Source organism: Rhinolophus ferrumequinum, chromosome 7 (genome assembly GCF_004115265.2).
Source record: "Rhinolophus ferrumequinum isolate MPI-CBG mRhiFer1 chromosome 7, mRhiFer1_v1.p, whole genome shotgun sequence".
Lineage (NCBI taxonomy): Eukaryota > Metazoa > Chordata > Mammalia > Chiroptera > Rhinolophidae > Rhinolophus > Rhinolophus ferrumequinum.
The window spans coordinates 39,401,956-39,410,165 of NC_046290.1; positions in this window are offsets into that span (position 1 = coordinate 39,401,956).

Sequence of the window (8,210 nt, forward strand, 5' to 3'; positions counted from 1 at the left end):
TTGCTGAGAGATTTTAATCATGGATGGATGTTGGTTTTTGTCAAGAAATTCTGCATTCATTTAATAATCAAATAATTACTTTTTGCTTTAGGTACTATTATCTTTTAAAGGAGTTAAAAGTAAGATAATATGAATTTATAATACCATAGTTCTTAATTTTGTGTAGACCCAAGTTTTTGTCTGATATCTGCCTGATGACCTCTTAAAAACATTTCCTATAGGATACATATGATGGCAATAAATACTGTTTTAGTTTGCCTGACAAATTATTTATTTCTCCTCCATTTTTAAAAGATTTTGTTTCCCAGGAACAGAATTCTGAGTTGACAGTTTTTTTTGTTTTTTTTTGTTTTTGTTTTTTTCCTTTGGTGCTATACACTCTCTTGTCTTTTGGATTGTATAGTTTCTGACAAGAAGGCTATTGTAATTCTTATCTTTGTTTATCTGTAATGTGTTTTTTTCTCTAGCTGTACTTAAGATGGTTTTATTTTTTTTCCCTTTGGTTTTGAGCAGTTTGGATATGATATGGTTAGAGGGGGGTGTGTTTGGTATTAATCTTGTTTAGTATTCTCTGAATTTCTTAAATCTATGATTTGAAACTTGTTACTGATTTTGGAAAATTTTCAGCTATTGTTTCTTTTTCTCTCTTCTCTTTATGGGATTCTAAGTACACATATGCTAGACCATTTATTTTTCCACAGCTCTTAGATGTTCTGTTCTATTTGTTTATTTATCATTAGTTTTACTCTTTGTATTTCAGTTTTTATAATTTACATTGAGATATTTTCAAGTTCACTGATTCTTACCTCAGCTGTGTTGAGTCTACTGATAAGCTTCTTGAAGGCACTCGTTAGCTCTATTACTGTTTCTCATTTTAAGCATTTCTATGTGACTTTTGCTTATAGTTTTCATTTATTTGCTAAAATTACCCATCTTAACTTGCATATTGTCCTTCCTTTTCTATTAGAGTTTTTAACATATTAATCATAGCTATTTTAAATTCTTTGTCTGAAAGTTCCAACATCTGTGTCATGTCTGAATCTGGTTCTGTGGTTTGCTTTGTCTCTTTGCAGTTCTTTGTTTTTAGTTGCTTTTTTAGCTGCCTCATAATTCTTTGTTGAAAGGTGGACATCTTGTATAGAAGAGTAGAGACGGAGAGAAGTAATTTTATGCTGGAAATGGGCATACTTTTCATATGCTAGACCTTCATTGTGGAGTTTTGAATCAATCTAGTAAGAAGTTGAGAGGTGTTTGGCATTTATTGTTGTAATGGCTACCCACAATGCACCATAGGCTTAAAAATTCCTCTAGTGAGGACTTGTGTTGAGGATGGTTCATATGGGTTTTTTTCTCAATGTCTGCCTTACCCTTAGCATTAGGTCATCCTTTTTTGCTGCATCTCAGAATCTCTTTCCACACTTGCAATTCTCCCAGCAAAATTTCATTGTTACATGACACTTGTTAGCTTGGTGACAATGACAGGGGGTATTCTCTATTGTTCAGATAATACCTCAGACTTAGATAGTCACTGTGCCCCTGAGTCTCATAAGTTTTCACTGTTTTCTCAATACTCCTGCTCCTTCCCTAAATTTAGAAGACTTATTTTTCTATTTTCTTCGCCCGCTACAATGGGTTTTCCCCAAGGCTTAAGGGTGACAGTGTTTGTTGCCCTTCTTCCCACAGTATAAGGCTGTGTTCCATGGGGTGGTAGGGGAAAAGGAGCAGGGGACAGGGAATTCTCCCTTTCCCACAGCCCTACCATTTGCCTCCTGTAAGCATGCACTTCAAGGCATGTTTTTGCAAAACCCTCATCATTATTTTTTGTGAGCACATGGTGAGGTTAATAGAAAAGAGCACACAAGTTGGTGAAATCTAAAGCCCCTGGCAATTCTATATTCTCTACATTACTGATCTACACTCAGTTTTTGCTAACCTACACTCTATCTTCACCAATTTGTTAATAATTTTAGCTAAGTTCTTTTTACTAGTGTCCGGCTGCATCTGTCCAAAGTAAGACAATATCCTCACCTCCTCTCTCTTTGTCATTCCTTACTTCTCTCTTTAGGTCATTCCTTACTTCTCTGATAGGATAAATAAAAGATTTGTATTTGTTGTTTGTCTTGGTGTGCGTGTGTGGATGTGTGTGTGTGTATTCTTGCTGTTTTTGTAAGGATGAATATGATGGTCTTTCCAGCTTTTTGTGTCTCCTGGTGAAATAGAAAAATATCTGTTTGCTTTTGATGAGACAACCAGAAATTTGTCCTGTGTTTGAGGTCAGATCCCATTCTGCCTACTCATGCCTCTGCCTTTCCTCTGGTAGTATTTTCAGGGATTTGGAATTAGAGGTACTGATGGAGAACAGAAAAATATTCTCCCCTTGAAGGTAAAATGATATCCACCTCCTATCTTGATTTCAATCTCTTGACTTTTGTTATAGGTTTCATTTTGCATATATTCCCATTATTCTCATTGCCAATAAAACCTTCAGAAATTCTCTTGTGTTGAGGATCTGTGAATTACATCATTATAAATTTATTTACCCTTGATAACACTTCACAGAAACTTTCCTAAACTACATTTCCCATTTCTTATTCCAAAAGTACAAAGCCAACAGGCTGCTCTGTTATTTCCAAAAAAAAAAAAAAAGAAAAAAGAAAGAAAGAAAAGAGAAGGAAAAAAAAAGACACCATTCAATTAGTAGTGTGTCAGATGAAAGGGACACTTGGAATTGTGGCATCATTCTGAACGCATGAAAAGCAAAGTCTGCACCTGTCATAACTATGGGATGAGGCATGAATATTCTATACATTTTTGATTAATCAAAATCCATGCGAAAATATCAGTCAGATCAGAAGCGTCAGAATTGATTAAACCACATTTGGCTTATCTGTATTGTCCGGGTATCACACAGATTAGAACAGAAGCCAATGTGATAGTGTGGGAACAAAAGACTTGTCAACCTGACACTTTTAAACATAGAAACAAATGGAATCTTGCAAACCAATTCTGATTAACTAAACCTGACTCTACCTTGAAAAACATAATGGTATTTTTATGATTTTAATATGGTTATCCGCACATCCCTTCTACTCTAAGATTATCTAGACACGTGATTTCAGGTGTTCGGAAATAGCATCTCCAGTTTAAGAACAACACGGCCTGCAGTATGCCAGCCACACACTGGAGACTACAGGGCGAGCTTGTCTCTAGTGTGATTAAAAGCTCACTTGAAAGGACCTCTTTGCATGTGGAACTTTCCTGGGCAAAGAATAGAGGGCTTCTTTGTCTACAAAGAGCTTCAAAGGATATACAGAAAAAAAGCCTGTGCAAACTGGGGAAGCAGACGTGTAAGGTGAGAGAGATATTAACATTTTATGCTCAGCTGATACCTAGTATTCAAGCCCTACTCCTTGGCTCCTTCCCCCAAATAACATCCGTTCAGGTAGAACAAAGCCCCACCTGACCCCTTCCACTGCTATTGTGCTGGGCAGACTGAAGACTTGGGAATAATTGGGTGGCCGTGGCTGGTGACTGAGGATACAACGGTGGGCCTTACAATGTGAGCAGCTGCTGGGGACCATCTTCCCAGCCTGGCCTCAGAGGGCATTGTAGTGGACAGATGTGGCCATGTGTTCTCTACATGATTAGACTGCATTGTGCAAACAACTTCTTTGTCATGCTTTATACTGTGCTGTTACCCACCTGAAGATTAACCCTGAATGTCGGAGAAGCAGGAAGGAAAGTGGAACAGACATAAGCCCTCGCAGTTCCACTCCATTTTCTCGTCACCTGAAATTCAGCCCCATTGGGTTCCTACAGCCCATTCCTCAGGGACCCGGCAGCCTCCTTCCCTCCCTCAAATGAGGCACATCAGCATTTCTGAGAAGCACATGCTAACCCCCACTCTCCCCGGCCTCTGCTGTTTCAATAGGGCTGTGTGCCATTTTTTTAAAAAACTCCAACTCTGCCAAAAGCGATACATGCTTTCAGTGGAGGTGTTTTTTTTTTTTTTCTCTGTTGTTCTAAAGAAGAGAATAGTTTAGGAGATGGGGGAGGGGTGGGCAACACAAATTTTAAAAGCCACAATTTGCTCCACTCAAAACCAATTAGCAATCAGAGCAACAATGGGTTTTTCCTTGGCTGCCACAACGTCGATATCAAAATAGCTCTTCCAAAACTAGTCAAGTTGAAATATTCTTACCTGCCATGCCGCTTCTTTTTTTAGTTAACTCAACCCCTCCCCTTTCTTGGTTCACTTTTCTTAAAATCCACAAACTTGATTCACCGGCAAGCAATGGAAAGGAGTGTGACGTTATAACATTTACAAAGTCAGGACGAAGTCTTCTCATTTCAACTTCATTTACCATTCACAAGAAGACTCATCTATTGGAATTGCAGGGAAATTCAAAATTTGAATTGCAGTGAAATTCTACTTTGATAAGCTTACTGGAAGAAAAAAAATTAGGACATTTTAGAGTCAAACTTTTCTCAACTTCTCTAGATAAGAGATCTAGAGAAGATCTCTATAACTTTGTTTTTTTAAAAAGATTTAATTGGGGAAGGGGAACAGGACTTTATTGGGGAACAGTGTGTACTTCCAGGACTTTTTTCCAAGTCAAGTTGTTGTCCTTTCAATCTTAGCTGTGGAGGGCGCAGCTCAGCTCCAGGTCCAGTTGCCGTTGCTAGTTGCAGGGAGCGCAGCCCACCATCCCTTGTGGGAGTCAAACCGGCAACCTTGTGGATGAGAGGATCGCTCCAACCAACTGAGCCATCCGGGAGCTCAGCAGCAGCTCAGCTCAAGGTACCAGCTCAAGGTACCATGTTCAATTTTTAGTTGCAGGGGGCGCTGCCCACCATCCCTTGTGGGGACTCGAGGAATTGAACTGGCAACCTTGTGGTTGAGAGCCCACTGGCCCATGTGGGAATCGAACCGGCAGCCTTGGGCATTAGGAGCATGGAGCTCCAACTGCCTGAGCCACCAGGCTGGCCCCAGATCTCTATAACTTTGAAAAGAACTTTTCTAATTCTAGTTCATTTATACTACCATGTTTCCCCGAAAATAAGACCTAGCCGGACAATCATGTCTAATGCATCTTTTGAAGCAAAAATTACTATAAGAACCTGTCTTATTTTACTATAAGACCGGGTCTAAACTAATATAATATAACATAATGTAATATAATATAATACCGGGTCTTGTATTAATTTTTTCTCCAAAAGACGCATTAGAGCTGATTGTCCGGCTAGGTCTTATTTTCAGGGAAACACGGTATATCCTGTGTTCACAACCATCACATCCTCAACAGATGAAAAGATGTTTTAATAATTTGTTCCTGTAACATCAAGTAAATCTGATTTAGTGTATAGTTTAGAATATGTATTCTGTTCTGAGAAAAAAAAAGTCAACTTATGAATGAGTAGTGATGAAATTTCTACAGATTAAAAGATCAACAATTTCTAATGTTAATGTTTTTTACTCGGGTATTACTTTTTTAAATTGTCTGACCAAAGTTAATTAGGCTCGGATCCTTTAAAGCCTTTAAAGTAACAAATTTCAGTGATTGACAGAAAAACTGGAGGCAAGGGGTGGGGTGTGGAGAGAGAAGGAGAGGGAGAAAGAGAGGATGAAATTTGTGACACAAGGAATTGGTTTGAAATTCTGTGCCTGTGATTGCCAGAAGCAACAATGAAATAAGATGGATGACTCTAAAATGTATATGGCAGGACTGAGAAAGCATGGGTTTTGAGTGAAATCACGAACATAAAGTAGAATCCAAGTGTCGTGTCTTAGTGTGGAAGGGCTGCAATGCTATATGAAGAAATGCCATTTGTTTAGTGAGTAGAGAGATACACTTTGGAGACCGTCAGTTCGGTTCCACACAGATGTTAAACGTTAGTCTATGTTTTCTACTAGGTGTACTAGGCATTGGTGGTGGCCTACCCAGAATCCAACTTTGCTTTCCCTTTCCCAACAGAACTCTGAGGTATCCCCCAGGCTTCCACACACCAGTGAGACCCAGGGAAACCTGACCGGCCCCAGCTCACCTCCCAGGAGTGGGCCTTACTAAGGGTCATCCCATTCCTGCAGACCAGAGGTCAGCAAACCTTTTCTGGAAAGGGCCAGATAGTAAATATTCTAGGCCAGGGGTGTCCAAACTTTTTTCAGTGTTTTTCACCAAGGGCCATATGCGGTAAAACACACAAACAGCCGGGCCGCTCACTCGAGGTGAAGTACGTATTGCCTCACCTGGTTTATTTAAGTAAACTAAATATATTTTTGGAATTTGCTGTGGGCCAATTAAAAATGGATTGCGGGCCGCAGTTCGGACACCCCTGTTCTAGGCTTTGTGGTCACACAGTCTCTGTGGTCATACAACTAGTCATGTGACCACGAAAGCAGCACAGACAACACATAAATGAATGAGCATGGCTGAGTTCCAAGAAACCTCTATTTGTGGACACTACAATTTTAATTGCATATAATTTTCACATCATGAAATATCATTCTCCTTTTGATTTTTTTCCAACCATTTAAAAATGTAATAACCTTTTTTAGCTAGCAGGCTATGCAAAAACAGACACTGGGTCGAATTTGGCCTGTGGGCTGTCGTCTGCTGACACGTGCTCTACAGACCAGCATTGTCCAACAGCATTTTCTGGTAGCATTTCAGATAGTGAAAATATTCTATAAGTCAGCCATATGTGACTGGTGAGGACTTGAAACATGTCCAATGTAACTGAGGAACTGAATTTTTAATTCTCTTTCATTTTAATTAATTTAAATGTAAACAATCACCTTTGGTGAGTTTAATGAAGAATCCCACTTCACTTTTTGATGTTTGACTGCTGACACCTTTTGGGCCTCACCCCTCTTTCTTCCCCTAGCGCCCCATATCTATGCCAGCAGATAAGAAAGTTTGGGTGCTCCCTTTTTTGGCACCAATGGGAGATTCAAACCATGCAAGCTGCCAGCCTGTACTCAGGAGTTCTCCCACTGGTCCCACCACAGGCTACAATACGAATAAAAAACAAAACCACGCCAGTCTCCTTTCCCTGCTTTCTCACGCCATTTTGAACTTGCTTGAGAGGCCTGCCCTGCTTTCCACAGATACCTCAATTATGTAAGTTATGAAATTTTCATACCCTCCTGGTGTGTATATGACATCATTAGTCTCAACAGCCAAACCACATTTTGGGTGAAGGTTCCTCTGTCGCCGTAGGTGATCATAACAGTGAGTCATCACCAGTTGGGATGACACAGCTCAGAGAGTATGTTCAGGGATGAGTAGGTGACTCTGTTTGGAGTTGCGCTGCTGAGAACACGATGAGAAGTTGGCTAGGGACATCTAGAAAATTTCTTTTTAATTTTTTAGAGATAATCTTCTGCCTTTGACTCAATGTTAATAGAGAATTCTGTAGCACAATTGCTGCTGGCATCTGTGTTTTACCTGCAAAAGGAACCAGCCTTGGAGAATGAAGTTGACCCTGTGACAGGGAAGTGGGTCCTTAATGACAATATTGAACTCCTGGATCAGCCCCTTCCTGAAGCTGCCACTTCCGCTCAGCATCCAGGGATGTGAGCCAACATATTTCTGAATCAGTTTTCTGTTAATTACAGTCCAAAGTATTTTAACATGTATCGTTGATTCTGAAAAGCATATTTCTGCCCGTAATTTTAAAATCTCTAAAATTGGGATGAGTCTTACAGTCTACAGCATGACAGTTTATCTGGTAGAATCTTTTTCTTTTTTTTGCAGTGCACAAAATAATGGTGTTTCTTACAATTGGTGGTGTCTTAGGTCAGATAGAATACTTTAGATTCAATGAATACTTTAGGCTTTGGGATTTTCTTCCTTCCTTTCTTTTTTGTATTTATAGTTGTTTAACTTTCTAGCACCAGGTTCCCCACAAATGTGCTTTGTGTGGTGGGTGAGGGGTGGTCCCTTCAGGGCTGCACCCTGTCTCCTGTGTTAAAGGGGTCTGCACCAGGCCCAGGGCTGATTTTCAATAGATCACAGTAAGGGAGCTGCTCTAATAACGTTCGAAACCCCCACCCAGAAGCAGGTCATGAATGAATGGTTTTAACTTTTTAAGCAAGCTTTTCTTCTAAGGTAATTTTTCTTCAAATTTTATATCTCCTCCAGTATTATGAAGCAGGATTTTCACGTCAGCATATCTTTGGTGCATGCCTAGCTGAATTTTAGTACTAG